The sequence below is a fragment of the Ursus arctos genome, unplaced genomic scaffold, assembly GCF_023065955.2.
Source record: "Ursus arctos isolate Adak ecotype North America unplaced genomic scaffold, UrsArc2.0 scaffold_6, whole genome shotgun sequence".
In the NCBI taxonomy this organism is placed as follows: Eukaryota; Metazoa; Chordata; class Mammalia; order Carnivora; family Ursidae; genus Ursus; species Ursus arctos.
This window is the reverse complement of record NW_026623078.1, coordinates 71,937,003-71,955,859: the sequence shown is the minus strand read 5'-3', so window position 1 is coordinate 71,955,859 and position 18,857 is coordinate 71,937,003. Positions and strand designations below refer to the sequence as shown.

Here is an 18,857-nt window from a genome sequence, read left to right as displayed (position 1 = left end):
AGTGTGGTCACCAGACCAGGTGCATTAGCACCACCTGGGAACTTGTTAGAAATGCAAGCTCTCAGGCCCTCCACCAAACAACTGGATCTGAAACTCTGGGCTGGGAAACAGCAATCTGTATTTTAACAAGTCTTCCAGGTGATTCTGAAGCGTAGCAAAATTTGAGATCCACTACTTTAATGTATGTTTTAAAGTTAAAATCATAGATTGCCTTTTCTCTGAGATTCTTTCTGTATTCACCGAATTCTAAGACAAAGAGGAACTGTTACTGCAAGTCCACATTTTCAACACATTTTCAACGAATCTAGAACTCAACCAGCTGTTTTCCTATTTTTATACTCTTGAATTATTTTAGGCCTTTTAAAAAGCTAGAAAAAAACCACAACTGAATGTAAGGTCCCATAAATAATGCATTCTACAAAAGCTTTTGTTTTAAAACAAACTTTTCTACTTAAATATCCTAAGTCATTTACTCACATCTATTTTTTGCAACTGCACCCAACATTCTTTCCAAAATTACCACTATAGATTTGCTTCTAATTTCAGCTACAAATTGTCATCCTCCAGTGAATATCTGTACAACTTTTAATTAGGTTCATCTAAATGGAATGGATTTTTAAAATAATTCCAGTTACAAATTTTAATTGTTTCATCAAGAGACTTAAGAAAGAAGCAGAATGAAAGCGGAAACGGTTTGGATGGAATCAGGACATCTGGGGCTGACGATATTGCTCAGAGATTTTGAGTTTTCTGGGGCTCAGTTGCCTTCTTTTGTAAAAGGAGCTGGAGTAGATGACTGGAATAGGCCAGTTCAAGTGTAAAGGTCTATAAACCTGTGCTCTTACCCTTATGCTCCATGGTACTGTAGCTGTACAGTAATGTGACATGGCAAATTTTCTTGAAATGTTTTACCTGTTTTTAATCATTTTAAATTGTTTTAAGAAACATGCCTCTCCGTAGGACTCAAGAAGATCACTCACTATTACACAACTCCCTAGAGAGTTGAATACAGTAAAATATGAACACACACAACCCTTCAGCTGCAGGAGCACTTCCATGGTAGTGTGATTTTAAGTCTCCTGTTCTTTCTAAGATTGGTTTATTTCTCCCTGAAATTATGGGGATGCACAGCATGAACCCCCAAAGGCAAAGATTCCACAATGTCATAAATAACATGGACTTTAGAAGCAGAATGCCTTTGAATTCTGGCTTTGAATTGCACACCTACCACGAAGAACCTTTTGTGATCTTAAGCAAGTTATCTAAACGCTCTAAACCTTTTTTTTCTATCAATCTTCTGTTAAGAGAGAATAAGAATAGTATCTTCATACGAATTAAATGAGCTAATTGACAACCAGCACTTAGCACGGAGTGCACACAGAATACACACTCAGTAGCATTAGGTATTTTTATGAATACTACTTGCTAAGTCAGCCCTCTACTCAGGAGTTATCAGAACAAATGTGCAATTCAATTTAGTAAATACACCAGGGTACACCTACTTGGTGCAAAGGACTTCACCACTCGCTATAGAGGCAAGGGTTCTCGAACTTCTGAATGGATCAGAATTACCTGGGATGTTTGTTTAAAATGCTGATTCTTAGGCTCTGCTTCCAGAAGCTCTGATTCTGCAGTTTTAAAATAAGCCTCCCAGATGTTTCTAAGGCAGGCTGTTGAGGAATGCAGTTTGAGAAACTTTTCTGCAGGAGGTTCAAAGAGAAAGAATCTCTTCCTTCAAGTTCCTACAATCTCTAAGCCTTTTTTCTGTTCCAGAACTCACCTCCACTACCTGTTGTACCCGCTGGCTGTGTAACATGTGCGCCTGATATGGCCCTTCCATGTAAATTCCATTTGCCATCACTTAAGTTCCACTATGTCTGTCCTGATGCAATGATACAACTCTTTACCTGATATGTGAGATCTACTAATCCTCTAAATCCCAACTGGTGACTAACGAAAGTCCCTCAATATAAAGGCTCTTCCTGACCTCTAAAAACAGAAGATTCATGAACCCTGATTGCTGAGCTATAAACCTGACCATGGCCTCATTCATAGTCTTGGTCTCAAGCCTTATGCTTCCAACACCGCAGCCAGCAGACATCACAGCCTGTCCTCAGTACAGCACACATTTGCAAAAAGAGACTGCAAAGTGTCAAAACCCATATAAATTTAACTCACAAAGACCTTAATGTATACAAAACAGTAAGAACAACAAAGCGACAATCAGGGATCAGGGGATGGAGGACAGCATGCAGACTATGACAAAGGAATTTAACTGCATTACAAATATTTGAGCTAACCTCCCTGGAGAGAGAGGGGGAACTGACCTAAGTAACTTTACACAGGGGTTTGAGTGAAAGCTATAAGACTAAAGGTACAAAGACCTGTACCTAAGCACTGCATACTGGCTGATGAAGTCGTTTGTCATGGATTAATAATTCTGAAACTGTCTTATATGTAACTGGGGTCAAAAGAGTAAGTAAATGAATGGTGGACAGTGGGAGCCTCTATTAACAAGAATACTAACACAGAAATTTGAATACCATCACTGATTTCTTCCTTTCCCTCAATTTTCGTACTCAATAAATCGAGTTGCGTTAATTATTTCTCCTTTGTCTCTTAAGAATCTGACTACTTGGGGTGCCTGGGTGGCTCAGTCGTTAAGGGTCTGCCTTCAGCTCAGGTCCTGATTCCCGGGATGGAGCCCTGCATCAGGCTCCCTGCTCAGCGCAGAGCCTGCTTCTACCTCTCCCTGTGCTCCTCCCCTGCTGGTGCTCTCTCTCTCTCAAATAAATAAAAGATCTTAAAAATTTTGGGGGGAAAAAAAAAAAAGAATCTGACCACTTCTCAGGGTGCCTGGATGGCTCAGTCAGTTAAGCATCCAACTCTTGATTTCAGCTCAGGTCATGATCTTAGGGTCATGAGCTCGAGCCCTGTGTCGGGCTCCAAGTTCAGTGCGGAGTCGGCTTGAGATTCTCTCTCCTTCTCCCTCCGCCCCTCCCCCTGCTTGTGCACATGCACTCGCACATACTCTAATAAATAATAAAATCTTAAAAAAAAAAAAAAAAGGAATCTGACTACTTCTCACCACCCAAGTCACCTTCCTAGTCCAAGCCCAGGTCACTATCATCTAATGCCAGAGGACTGACTGACTGCAACAGCCCCCACTGGGTTGCCTAACTCCACACTCATTCCTAGGAAGCTATTTTCCATATCACAGCCACAGAATTCATGCAAAATATAAACTATCTTACTCCCATTTAAAAAATGTTTTATAGCTTCTCACTGCCCTAAAGTCCAAACTCCTGACTTTGACTTATGAGAGCCTACCACCCCATTCTGATCCTTTCCTAATTCTCTCCAGGCTCTGTTCAGTGCCCAGTGGCCATTTCTATTTTAGTCACTGCTGTATTTCCAATACTTAGTACGGGCAGAATTAATTCTTTGATCCCTATATGAATGCTACCTCCTCAGTGAAAGAGAGACTATATTTTCTTTATGCATGATTTGAGGCTAGTCCTGTGACGGATCTGAATAACTGAATACATTGGAAGTGATGTTCTGGAACTTCTGAGCCCAGGTTTTAACAGGTCTGGCAGTTTCTGCTTTCTTCCTCTTAAAACAGCTACTATGCTGGGAGGAACCAAAACCACATGGAGAGGCTATATGAAGGAGAATCCTCAGGCTCTGACCAACAATTCCAGTACCAACTGCCAATGGTGTAAGTGAGTCACCTTGCAAGTTTCAACCCAGGTGAGCCCCCCAAATGGCCACCATCTTAACTGATATCACTTGGAATGGAAGAGCCTCCCAGACCAATTCAGTCAACCCACTGAATCATCAGAGATGAAAAAAAAAAAAAAAAGTTTGTGGTTTTAAAACATTAAGTGTTAAGGTAGTTTCTTTCAACAGCAATATGAGCATATGTCAACATGGGCTGAAATCCCATTCCTGGTACCAATTTCATCTATTGGTACTTAACAAATTACCCCAATAAGCTCCATATCTTGATGTGAGGAGCACCATGCAAGTACAGTGATGGGAGCACTTAGGAGGAACCACCATTGGAGAACAGTTACTGTAGCACATGAAAAATATGCAATACCTGTAATAAACATATGTGCACCTGTCCTATATTTTAAACTTCATTTCTTTTCCAGATCTAGATTTAAAATGTGCTCTTAATGAAAAAGAGAAGTTTAATCACTCACCTGTTAAATTCTAACAGATGGAATAAATTTCAGCAAATATACTTTCTCAAGGTTCTCTTAAGAAATCTCTTCCCATAGTATGCAACTGGGACCAACCAAAACCATTAAATATAGAACAAAAGTATATCTGTTCACATAGCAGTCACTTGCTCTCCCTGTGCTGTAACTATATTAAAATGTGAGGGGCAGATTATGTAAAGAATTATGCTTATATTTTGACAGGTTCCCCCACTGATGGTATGGCCAAGAGTGGTAAGGATGAGAAGCAAAACCAGTATCCTTAGAGTGAATATGCAAATATTTGTCAAACATCTGAGTGAAAAGTAAATTACTAGAACATCTGATCAGTTAGCCAAAAAATAAAAGAGGAAAAAGAAAGGAACTGCTTCACAGCTGAGCATCTGAGATACCTCTCAGACCCTGCATGGTCATCTCTCACGTGATTTGAGTCTAAGAGGTTTCTAGGTATTACAGGGATTTGATGTGTGAAACCAGCAGGGTTTCTTATAGGAACAACAATTTGTATTCTGCTTCACAATTAGTAAGTATCTAAACACAGGTGCATAGTGTTCTCTGCAAATTATAAAATTAGAAACAAGTTGCAGATAACAACACTACCAATTTCATTATTATTATTAAGTTCCAGTCAAGATCCAGATACTCTCTTAAGCTTCGCATTGAGAAAACAAAGAAAGGGCAGATACAGGGTAATTCTTTCAAACTTAAGAAATTCCAAAACTACCAAGAAACTCTGGAAGACTCTATTTCAAGAGAACAGAGAACACTGACAAAAACTGCATCTTCTATGTAACACATTACATAATCTCTCTTTGTTAACTGGTTTAAATGTCTATTTTAGACTGTCCCACAGGAACTCTGATCCTCTTTGCTTGAAATTAAATCCTATACTAATTTTCTAAAACTAGGACACATTTCTGCTTCTTAAACCTATCATAAATGTCACCTTTTTTTCCTATTAGGGAGATAGTGCCCACCCTTCCCTACACACTCTTGGTGCCATTCCCCATCCTGACCGTGGGCGAGGTTTACACTTTAAGCTGGTTTTTCACTAGTTCTCTTTATGACTGAAGCCAAGTGTTTACAGCCTGAGTTACAGCCAAGGTAAGACCACTGTATACGAGGCATATAAACTGTTTCAAAAAAGGAAAGACCCTAAAAAGAAGATACTGTCCACATTTTACATGCAGTGAAAAGGGAGCTCCAAGAACTGAAGTAATTGGTTCAAAAGGACAGAGCTGGAAGATGGCAGAACTTGTATTTTAACTCATGGCTGTCTGTACAATACTAACTTTGTACAATACTAAATCTACACCAAGAGCTCTTAAGGATACATCTCTCACCTGCAAAAGGCCCAAATAACTATTAACAAAAACAAAATAATTGAGCAATAAAATATGAGTACTATGTGCTAAGCACAGTGGAGAACATTTTAAACCTATTATTTAATTCTTACATCAACCCTAAATAAAGTGGAAGTAAGGAAGACGTATGGGCACACAATTAAATACTCGTTAGATATTAGTTGCTATTTTATGATATTATCCCCATTTTATAAATGAAGAAACCAAAATTTACTTGAAGTCACAATGCTGATAACTGCCAGAGCTGGGTTTGAACCCAGGTTACTTGACTGCAGAACTGGTTTCTAACCCCCTTAAGTAACTCTGCCTAGCCAACCAAAGCACTGTGCTGCCCTAATTGGCCAAAAGGGAAAGAAGAGGGGAACCCAGCAGCAGCGACGGCCTTGCTACATTGAGAGACGCACTGTGTCTCGATGGAGTAAGTGCTGTAGATGTAAGACGTGGAGCTAAAAATATCAGAAAGGCCCCAATCAAAGCTAATCTTCAGTCTGAACTACTTGCAGCTCCCTGGATCTGGGAATCAATTCTTTAGAGGTCTCACACATCTCTGTGCATCTTACAAGCAGAGCCATTAACTGTCCTTTTGTTCTAGACGATCTTTACAAGGATGTCTCTATCACGAACAAAGCTTTGAAAGACTGCGATAGTGTCTCCCTCCAGAGCAGAGGGATGTGTAAGAAAGATAACATCTTCCTCCAGGGCCAAAGAGTGGGGACATTCATTGCCCATTATAAAAATCTGGGTTCCCTGAGCTCGAGGGTCCTCAGCGGTGACCCAGACCACAGGATCACCTTGGGCCCTTCCATATCAGCTCGTAAAGACTTGGAGTGGGGGTCAACAAAGGGAGCCTACGGAAACATGATATTCCCACTACTCGAAGTGCAGCAACAAGAAGACCTTTGTCTCTGATCCAGGAATCTCCTGTCTTCTGCCAGCATCCATGAAACTGTGGCCGGCTAACCTGTTAGCTTGCAAGGGGGGTAAAACATCAGGAGCTTCACAGATCTTCACACCAGGCTCTTCACACCTCTTCTCACCTTTGCTTCCCTCAGAAATACCCTCTCCTACTCCACAGGAAATCACCTTTTTGTCAACGTCTCCTGTATGAAATTTCTCCTAAAAGTTCTCAGCCAGAATGGACCACCAACCATGTGGCACACCCCCTTCTCACTGTTTCCTGACACAGGTTTCTTTCACAGCACCTTTAAAGCTTTAGTCCACTTGCTTATTTGTGTGCTGTGCCAAGTAATTAGTTTATTGCCTTTCAGCTCAAAATTCACCTTTTGATACATACTGTGTGATAATGGATGAAACTGCTTTAAGCATTTCTCCTTACAGTGAGCATAATGTTAGGCTTTTCTCAATAGAGGGTGCTGGATGGACACTGAAGGAGGAAGGGATTTCTCTGGCAAACGTTATGCTTGAGGAAAAGACAGGATGCTTTTGCCCTAAGATCAGGAACAAGATAAGGATGTCCATTCTTGCCACTTCCAGTTAACATCATACTGCAGTTTCTAGCCAGGGTAATTAGGCAAGAAAAATAAACAAAAGGCAAAAGGACTGGAAGGAAAGAAAGAAAGAAAGAAAACTATATCTACTCTCAGACAACACAATGCTGTATATAGGAAAACCTAAGGAATCCATTAAAAAAAATTTTAGAACTATCAAACGAGCTCAGCAAGGTTGCAAAATACAAGATCAACATATAGAAATCAAGGGTATTTAATTGTAATAAACAATCTAGAAAAAAATTAAGAAAACAATTACATTTACAATAGCATCAAAAAAGTGAAATTTTTTGAAATTAACAAAAGAAGTATAATATTAATACTCAGAAAACATTGTTGAAAGAAATTAAAGATATAAATAAATGTAAAAAAATTCCTATGGTCACGGATCAAAAGACCTAATATTGTTAAGACAGTAATACTTCCCAAATTGATCTATAATTCCATGCAACCCTATCAGAATCCTAGCTGGCTTCTTTGTAGAAACTGACATGCTGATCCTAAAATTCATACACAAGTACAAGATACCCCAAATACCCAAAACAATCTTTAAAAAGAAAAACAAAATTTGAGGACTACACTTTCTGATTTTAAAACTTACTACAAAGCAACGACCAAGACAGGGTGGTACTGGCATAAAGATAGGTATATAGAATTCCATCAACAGAACAGAATTGAAATCCAAAAATAAAATCATGTCTATGGTCTACTGACTTGCAACAAGGTACCAACATCATTCAGTGGGGGAAAGAATCGTGCTGGGACAACTGGATAGCCACATGCAAAAGAAGGAAACCGGACCCTTAAAGCAAACCGTAGATAAACTCAAAATGATTTAAATGTAATAGCTAAAACTACAAAACTCTTAGAAAAGAAAACAGGGATAAATCTGCATGACCTTTGAACTGGAAATGGGTCCTTAGGTTTGATACCTAAACCACAAGCAACAAAAGAAAAAGTAGATAATTGGATTTCATCAAAATTAAAAACTTTTATGCTTCAAAACTACCAAGAAAATAAACAGACAATCCAAAGAATGGGGCAAAAATTGCAAATAACGTATTTGATAATAAACTTGTATCTAGAACATATAAAGAACACTTACAACTCAAAACTATAAACAGAAATAACTCAATTTGAAAATGGGCACTGAATCTGAATAGGCATTTCTCCAAAGAAAATATATAAGTGGCCAACAAACACACGAGAAGATGCTCCACATCATTAGTCACCAGGGAAATGCAAATCAGACCCACAGCAAGACCAACTTATACACAAAATGTTCGCAGCAGCATTTCTTAGTATACAGATAATTATTACTACTAATAATCCAATGTCCATCAATGGATGAATGCATATATAAAATGTGGTATATCCATGCAGTAGAATATTATTTGGTCATAAAAGGGATGAAGTACTGATACATGCTAGAACATGGATGAACCTTGAAAACATCATATAAAGTGACCAAAGCCAGTCACAAAAGCCACATATGATTACATTGACATTAAATGTCCACAATGGGCAAATCTGTGGAGGAAGAAAGTAGTAGTGGCTCCTTTAGGGCTGAGGAGAATGGGGAGGGACAGACAGCTGACAGCTAAAGGGTACAGGGTTCCTTTTTTAGAGGTGATGAAGATGTTCTAAAATTGAATAAATCAAGTATCTGTATATATATTAAAAACCACTAAGTTATACATTTTAAATGCTTGAATTATATGGTACGTGAATTATATCTCAGTAAAGCTGTTATTTTTAAAAAGTCACCAAACAAAAGGATAGAACAGCTAATGGACGTCAGAGACGAGTGATTTTAACTGGGAGGGATTAAAAAGAAACTAGGTTAGCGTGAGTAAAATCCCATAAAGGTGAATTTATGGTGATAAACACTAAATTGCTGAAATAAACTTCATTACAGTATAACTGCATCTCATACTGAGGGATTCTTTATTCATGGCACCAAACCTAATACCTATAAAGGCAGTCAGGACTGGCGGAGGACACGAGGACCTACGCACGAATGAGTGTGTGCACGTGCGCACCCATGCACAGGTACACACAGCAGAAGCTGTCTTGATTTGAGTACCATCCAGTCAAACTAAACTTTGTGACTTGAGGCACATCCCTTAACGCCCCTGAGCTTCAGCTCTCTCATCTGTCAAATATCTACTTCACTTTCATGGGATTACTAAGAAAGGAAATATCCATAACAGGGTCTAGAAGTCTGATGAGGGCATCTTCCTATCTTTGTATTTCTAGCATAGTGTTTGTCAGATAATAGGTACTTAGTAAATATTTGTGGGGACTAACTTCAAAAAACATAAATGGCTCTTGGAAAGGAGAAAAATAAAATATAATTAGGTACATGCACTTTGATATGGACATGCAGGACCCAAAAAACTTTCCAAGTAAGAATTTTCACATGACATAGATATAGAAGCTTGATACAGAAGCTGTCAGGGCTCACATTATGCTCTTTTATGTGAAATTAGAAATTATTTCCTACCAGTAATTTCACGAATTAGTCAGGGAAAAAAAAGTTATTTGCAAGAACATTTCTGCTGTCCTCTCCACAATCACTTCTGTGTTTTGCTAGTGTAAAATTTAACCCATTCTTCACTTCATATATATGAAAAGAGACTATCACAGAATGACTGTTGTGAAGACCAGGGGTCGGGAAAGTATAGCCTGCTACTGGTCAACACCCATTCATTTACTGTTTATGGCAGAACCCAGTAGCTGAAACACAGAAAGCCAAAAGTTGATGGGGAAACAGGATGTTCTTAACTGACTTTTTCAAATTCCCATATCTAGTGGTAGGAATACAGACTTTATAAACAATTAAATGCAAAGAAGTGCTCTATTGTTTTGATGGATGAATGCTTGGCCAACACAGAGAAACCAAAGAAGAGATCAGTTTGGGCTGGGTGGGAGAAGAATATCTGCAGACAAAAGAGAATACTTAAGCTTGCCCCTGAAAGATGAGTAGGTGCCTTCTAAGCAGTCAACACGGAGAGGAAGTTATGTGAACACAGGCAAGGAGGCACATACTGGTGGAACTAAATCCAGTCTCTCTGACTGGCGTATACCAAGTATAAAGAGGGGTGTAGCCGGTGACATCATGAACATTCTTGTAAACTATGCTCTTTGGTTTAAAATGGGCACAGAAATTAATAGCTACTATTTGCAGAGAGTAAATGCCAAATGCTTTGGTCATGGCCCGAGACATGATCAAACGAGAATGATCTAGAGACAATTCATGGTCATCAAGATTTATAAATACAATCCTAGGCAAAACTTTTTTTGGTAAGCTCAGCAAGGGAACCTTCTAAGTCCATAATGAGAATGGACTCGACAAATTGTTTTAATGAGGAACTCTCATGTTCGGGTACAATGGAGACAGCACAGCAAAAGGGCTGTCTCTACAATGAGCACGGGCATAGGCAATATTCGAGTAGATAAGAGGACTTATCTCAAAGCTTAGCACAATTGACAAGGGGAAAGTCACACAAGAACAATGGGTTGAGAATATACAAGGAGTAAATAATTAAAATGTGTATTTCCAATCTGAAATAGGTTATTATGATAAAGTAACCCTTTCAGAGAATGGTATTAGTCCTTGGTCAACCTCAAGGCTCAGTGTACTCATATGTTGAACAGTAATTAATTATGTTATCTACCTACCCTATAGCATTGTTGCAAAGATTAAATGAAAAAATACCCATACGGCATTTAGAGCATGGCCGGCACACAGAAAGCACTGTGTCCGCTATTATTAAGTTGCCTAATAAGAATAGTCTACAAAAGACTTATGCCTACTGGATATAAAAATCAGGCTGCTAGGTCATAATGTAAAAAGTCATGAATGGGACAGATAGGCTCATAATCTCATTTAGAACAAATCATTTACTACTATGAAGTTCTCCTTATCTTTACATATATTTGTCTTATCTGCTAACTCAATTATTAGCTTCTTGAGGGCATGCGCCAATAAATAATTGATCAACATAAAGTGTTAACAATTACCTAAGAAAAATGAAAACCAACCAAACTCAAATAACTGTTTTGAATCAGCATTGTACAGTCAAGGGAGAAAATCACTTTGCCTGAGCACTGCCCCAAAGAAAAGGAAACCTAAATCTTTGTCTTAAAGGAAAAGCCACTGCTGCTGCCACCATCAGTTTAGAGACAGTAATTCTGGATTTGATAAGTATTCTCTCTCCACCTCCTCTAGCTACTGAATACTGCCTGTAACTTCTCACTGGGGGTAACTTTTCCAACTAACACTTATTTCTCCTTTGCTTTTTCAGCTACCTTCTTCTGGATCTGACACTACAACAGCAGTAATAAATACAAAACCAAAGAGGTTGATTAAAGTTGCCTTCCAGATCCTTTTTCAATAAATTTAAGAAATACAATGAAACTGATGAAATCATTCTTAATCAACCATCATTATGGCAAATAGTGCCTCAGAATGAAGGGGAAGGGGAGAACCAAAGGTCAACGAAGCTCCCCTCTCCGTGTCAGTCTAGACATAATTCTACAAGGCCTTCAAAGAAATTCTCGCTAGCAACACTCCTCTTGTAACTTGGTCACAGGCAAAAACGAAGCAAAAAGCAGGTGACGGTGGAGCTAGGCCCAGTGCTCTATCTAGTACTTCTCCAAACTCGAATTTTTAACTCCCATCCCCAGAGAGAGAAAGCCTGCCCCTGGAAGCAGCACCCAGGGACAAGCAAATTAGCATTTCCAAGGTCAATTGCTGACAGGCTTAATTGTTTACAGCAACTAGAGTATTCTGGCTGCTGAAGTTAAGAGGCTTGACCTTTCTGGCTTGCCCAATACCATAAGAAACTAATTTACCGCATTAGCTACAAAATATCAAAGTACTGTAGGAATGGAGTCAAATCAGCATATGACATTTCAGACAGCATCAAATATTAATAGGATCCCCAGAGGTAATTTTAAGCTGGTTAAACAATCTGGGGGAAAACTTAAAATACCAATCATACCAGTGGTAGGGGAGTGACAAGTACCAAAAAAAAAAAAAAAAAAAAAAAAAATCAATAAATGGTATTATCTCGTTTTGCCAACTGGTTTAATTTGAACAGTCACCAAAACTACTAAAAAGCTGCAAAACTAGTTGATGTAACCACCCTTACAGATTCTTGCTCTCCTCTGATGCCTGCAGCTGTCTATTTTGGCAGCCATCTGCCACATGTGGCTATTAAGCATATGAAACGTGGCTGGTCCAGACTGAGATGGACTGAAGGATTCTGAACTTGCATACAAAAAAAAAAGTAAAAATAACTCAATTTTTATACCGATTACACGTTGAAATCATATTTTAGATATATGGGATTAAATAAAGTATCACTAAAATTAAATTCTCTTTCTTACCTTTTGTAACAAGGATGACAGAAAAATTTAAATTGTACATGTGGCTCACACTATATTTTTATTGGACAGTGCTGCAATATATAAATAACACTTTACATTTATGTAAAACACAAATATATAATTTCACTTGTAAAGTACAGAGAGGAGATCTAGGCCTGAATGAAAATAACAACCCTCTCTAAAATAACCAAACTGATTTCAACTGTTAATCACCAACCTAATAAAAGCTCCTTTCAGCTTACCACCAGAAAAAATTTTATTTTCTAAAAAGGAAACTGATGTTTCAAAATCAGTCCTAAAATCTGCCTTGAGTTGTCATCTTTGCCTAACATTAAACTAGCCTTAATTCTTTCCAATGATCAAAGATACATGATAAAATGCTAGTCTAATTTTAAAATCTGATCGAGTGATTCCAACTCAGTTTTTTCTGTATTAGTCATTTTCATACCCTATTAGGTCACTAAAACCTAACTCATGCCTTTGCTCCGAATATAAAAAAATAGAAGCAACAGAAAGGTTATTCTCGAGTCTAGAAACCCAGGCGGTATTCAGATACTATACATACTCGGTTTCAAAAACTAAAATATGACTCATCCACTATTTCAGAAAGTGACATCCCATTGTGAACAGGAGAGCCTAGCAAACAGGAGAGCAGAGCAAGCAATGATTTCCACACATTCCATCATGTGGAGAAACCATGCCAACTTTCAGGTTGTTACAGTCAGTGGAAGAAAGAAAATCTGGAGGTGCTGGGATGGCTGGAAATTTATGGGGTGAGAATGAACAGCCACAAGAGGTGAGGCAAGGCAAACAACTGCCCAAAGTTTCCTCTCCCCAGCTCTTAAAAAGGAAACTACTCAACTTTCTGCCTGAGGAAGCCAATAGGAAAGAAAAGCACATTTCCCACCTTTTAACCTCCTAAAACTGTTCCAAACACAACTAGCCCTGTAGAAGGACAAAATGACCTATTTATGTGGACAGAATGTGTAAACCTTTTTAGAGTGGTTTTTAAATGTGATCAACAAAATCAAGATCCAGTAACTTAGGATAATAAATAATAAAGCTGCGGTGTTTATTTCTTTCTTGTGGCAGGGTCTACATCTATCTCTAGTAATTGAAAACAAAGGTAGTGGAGATACGGGGTTGGTTATTCCTCATTCCTGGAAGAGTTCATCTTAAAATGTAACCTTAATAGGCTTATAGTTTCTCTGGTCTGATACAGATACGGTCAACATATGTTTCTTTTCTTAGCTATATGGAATAACTCAGGCTCTAGGCTACAAAATTTCAACAATGTAGCGACTGTTCTTTTGCACAATCCTGAAGTCTGCAGGCAACAGCGGTCCCTGAGGCCCCGTGGCTACCTCATAAGAGGTATTCTGGTGCCACCTAGTGGTGTATGTTTCCTGCCAAATAGGAAGTGAGGATTAGACCAGGGTTCTCAAAGTCTGGCGGTGGTGGATCAGCAGCACCAACATCAGCATCACCCGGTAACTTGTCAGAATTGCAAAGTCTTGGGCTCATTGGACCTACTGACACTCTGGGGGTGGGGTCCCGCAGTCTGTGTTTTAACAAGCCCTCTAAGTAGCTCTCATGCACCCTCAGGTTTGAGAACCACTGGATTAATGAGCTCTAACACAAAAATTAAATGCAAAGTCCTTAAAAAATTACATTTACAAATTAACAGAAGTGCTCAATTTCTAATTTTGGAAGACAACTTAATTTTCTTTTCTTTTCTTTTCTTTTTTTTTTTAAAGATTTTATTTATTTATTCGACAGAGATAGAGACAGCCAGTGAGAGAGGGAACACAAGCAGGGGGAGTGGGAGAGGAAGAAGCAGGCTCATAGCAGAGGAGCCTGATTTGGGGTTCGATCCCATAATGCCGGGATCACGCCCTGAGCCGAAGGCAGACGCTTAACCGCTGTGCCACCCAGGTGCCCCGACAACTTAATTTTCTATATAGTGGATTCAAATATCTCTATTTGGAGAAAGAGGCTTCAAAGACACTTATTAACTAATTTATACACATTCAAAACCTGATGAACATCAAGCCTCTGAAAATGTGAGATGAGCTCATCGCTGAGGTCTCTGCCCCAGGAGACTAGGTTCAAAGGGAAGACCAGACACATTAACAAAGCAAAACACAACACGAATTCAAAAAACCCCCATGAAATAAAGAAAAACATTAACTGGTTTCAGGATATCAGGATATGGCATGTTACTGTATCTTAAGTGGGGGTGGGACTCATCTGGGAACACATGTAACGCCAAGGAGGTAGAATGGTGATTTTTAAAGATATTTCTCTTTTTATTACTTTTTTAAAGATTTTATTTGAGAGACAGAGTGAGAGAGAGAGCACACGAGCAGAGGGAGAGGGGGAAGCAGGCTCCTCACTGAGCTGGAAGCCCAATGTGGGACTTGATCCCAGGACCATGAGATCATGACCTGAGCCGAAGCTCAACCGACTGAGCCACCCAGGCGCCCCAAGATATTTCTTTTTTAAAACATTTATTATTTATTTATTTATTTGAGACAGAGAGGGAGGGAGAGCAGGCACACAAGCTGGGGGAGGGGCAGTGGGAGAAGGGGAGAGACAATCCTCAAGCAGACTCCCCACTGAGTGCAGAGCCTGGCACGGGGCTGGATCACAGGACCCCAAGATCATGACCTGAGACGAGATCAAGAGCTGGATGCTTAACCAACTGAGCCACCAGGCGCCCTGAATATTGGTGATTTTTTTAAATTAAGAATCATCTACCCTAATGATAACAGATGCCACAGAAAAGTCCACTGTATATATCTATCTACTCTGTGCAATTATGTTACAAACTAATCAGGAGAAAAGTAGATCTGATGAAGCCTTGCTAAACTGTTTATCCTCTATTTAGGTCTTAGAGAGAACTTATTTATCTAATAGCAACCTAAAACACCTAAGGTTCAGTAAGAGCAGTACCATAATTTATCTACAAGTTTTCATTTCTTTAAATTCAGCTTTATAGGGGCGCCTGGATAGCTCAGTCTGTTAAGCACCTGCCTTCAGCTCAGGTCTTGATCTCTTGATCTCAGGGTCCTGGGACTGAGGCCCACATCCCGCTTCCCGCTCAGCAGGAAGCCTGCTTCTCCTTCTTCCTCTATCCCTTCCCACCTTAAATAAATTCAAAAAAAATCTTTGAATTCAGCTTTATAGTATGCCCTTATTTGAAAAAAAAAAAAAAAAACCTCTGAATTTTAATAAGTATCTATTTATTCAAAATTAAAGAGTTACATATTTGAAGTAAAGAAAAACAAAACAAAAACAAAAACTGGATCAAGAGATCACCTCCACATCATCACAATTAAGTGCCATCCCTTATTCTGTGTCACAAACTGCAAACCTATCACTTAAGAGGGAAAAAAAATCAACTCTGAAAAGCCAGCCTTGCAAACCCAAGCCTCTAGCATGATAGGCAACATCACAGACATGAATACAGGTGGCATAAGTATATAAAAGAAGTTCGAAGTTTTGCTCTATTGATTAGTTTTGAATTTATACTTTAAAAATATTACTTTAAATATACAGAGACCAGGGGCACCTGGGTGGCTCAGTTGTTAAGCGTCTGCCTTCGGCCCAGGGCGTGATCCCAGGGTCCTGGGACTGAGCCCCACATCGGGCTCCCTGCTCCGCTGGGAGCCTGCTTCTTCCTCTCCCACTCCCCCTGCATGTGTTCCCTCTCTCGCTGGCTGTCTCCCTCTCTGTCAAATAAATAAAAAAAAATCTTAAAAATAAATAAATAAACAAAAAAAGACCAACTATTTAATTCTAACATTTTAAGCACAACTGCCTAAAAGAGGATGAATTTCTGACAAAACTGTTCTTTTCAAACCTTTCCTTGACTGGCATAGAGGCTTAAGGAGAGGCTACAACCAGAGGTACATTAACATTTTAGAACGGGACCATTCCTCAATTTTATTTAACTAAATTTAAAGGGCTTATGAAAATTTAATTGCTTAAAGATGATAATCACAACAACAATTTTGGTAAACTAAGTCAGTACTTCTGCCTCAGAAAGCAGAAAAGTATGTAATAAATTTAAAAATCTGAAAAATAAGCCCCAGCTTCCTGAAAAATCTCCTAATATAACAAATTTCATTTTGCAATTAGGTAAATAAGAAAGTATTCCCAGAATACCAACACATCTAGAGGAAAAAATAGACATGCTGGCAGTAAGAGTCTATTGCCTGGACACCACACATTATAACATAATACAGGGAAAGGTGATCATTTCAAATGAGCTAGAAGTTGAATAGGGACAGCAACCTGGTATAGGAATATGCAACCACAACAATACACATCACTCCCTTCCAAGTGCTTGGGAACAAGAATCCCCTTTACCAACAATTTAATACTATAGCAACAAGAGATATACAGTACAAAGTGACAAAATGATACCTAAGTGATCACTACCACCTCTTCTAACAAAGCTCATTTTAATTTGTGATGAAATTGGAGAACCCAAAAGGTAAACAGAAAGGGTGCTAATCTTACAAGGCTAAGAGGAAAAGGGAATAGTTCTGCTATGAAGATGATTCATGGACTTTTCCGCATGCTCTTCTGTACTGTAATTTCTCCCAATCCATTCACTGCTGTCCAAGAACACAGTCAACAGGTTTGTGTTCCAGCTCTTCTCTCTTATGGTTGAAGATTTTATTATGACCTTTATCCGGGTCACCTACCAAAGCCAAAGCCAAAGATCCAAAAATAGACTACAGATCAAGGCTCGGAAGGGTTAAGACATTGCAAGGCTACCCACTAAAAATTACGGGTGCCTTCGGCTGCTGGCCATGAATGAACAACTGGTATGGAATTGGCCATTCTGCAGTGAGGACTAGAAAGCTGGACAAAATATATGAGACAACTGCTTTAGACAGTGGGACAACAGGCAGAGCAGAACCGTGAGCCCCACAGAGAGGGACAAACAAGTTAGGTAAGTTCTACAGTTGTCTGCCTCTCTGCACAAGGGTGGAGGAAGCCGAGCAGAGAACAAAAGTCTTGAAGGACCAAGGAGACAAGAGACTGGAGTTCGGGGAAGCTAAGACAACAGAGGTTTCCAAGACAGAGCACCCGGAGGGAGCTACTGCAGAGAAAGTACTCTAGAGATCTCCAGAGACCTCCGCAATCCTAAACCACTGAGGAACAACTGCTGGGAGCTGTAAAGTGAAAAATTTCCAGAATTCACACAGCACTGGAAGACCTTCGGATTCCAACCAGCAGAGTGGAGCTATCTCACTGAACCCTCTGGGCAATCAACAGAGAAGCAGAAAGGCCAAGCATTGTAACCTGGCTAAATTGGCACTAAAATAAATCAACACTAACTTGACCCGCACTAACAAAGTTTAACAACAAGCCTGGAAAGGATGAGCCTAGTCCACAAATGACTTTGATGCCTGCCAAAACAAATGCCGTAATTCTTTATTGGAAGACGACAAAATCCAAACACTCAACAACATAATACACACGATGTCCATGTGAAGAAGCAGTGACAGGAATGACAGAATTAGCAGACGAGGATATTAAAACAGCTATTATAAATATGCTCCATATACTCAAGAATATAGAGGAAAACATGAACATAAGAGAAATAGAAGACAGAAGATTCCATTCAATTCTTTGTGTCTAGAGTTGAAAAATTCAGTATCTGAAATTTAAAATTCAATGCACAAAATTAACAACAGAGACTGCAGAAGACCAGACCAATGAACCTGAAGACATAGCAACAGACAACACTAAAATGGAAGCCAGAGAGAAAAAAAGACCTGGAAAAAAAAAAAAAAATCAACCAAGCCTCAGTGACTTACAGGATGTTATCAAGCTGCCCAATATACATATAATTTGAGTCCCAGAAGAAGAGGGGAGGGGAGGAACTAAAAAGCTATCCTGAAGAAATGGGGGCGGGGCGCCTGGGTGGCTCAGTTGGTTAAGTAACCGACTCTTGATCTTGGGTCAGGTCATGATCTCAGGTTCGTGGGAACAAGCCCTGTGTAGGGCTCTCTGCTCAGCATGGAGTCTGCTTGAGATTCAAGCTCTCCCTCTGCCCCTCCCCCTGCTTGTACACATGCTCCCTCTCTCAAAATAAATTTAAAAAATAAAATAAAATAGTGGCAGAAATTTTTCTAAATTTGATCAAAACCATAGGCCTACAAATTCACAAAGCTTAAACAATACTAGACAGAACAAACAAAATCACAAAGACACATCATAATCAAATCACTGAAAACCGGTGAAATTAAAAACGACACAAAAATACTGTTGCTCCCCTGCCTCCATATATAATATAAAATAAAAACAACCCTAATCCAGAGAAAGCAAATTAACACCTT

General features: G+C 39.2%; 1 protein-coding gene across 3 annotated transcripts in view; it reads right to left on the bottom strand.

Moving 5' to 3' along the window:
* NSMCE2 (NSE2 (MMS21) homolog, SMC5-SMC6 complex SUMO ligase) overlaps window positions 1-18,857 on the bottom strand; it is a 208,044-nt gene that overhangs the window by 184,822 nt on the left and 4,365 nt on the right. The gene's annotated exons all lie outside the window — the stretch shown is intronic.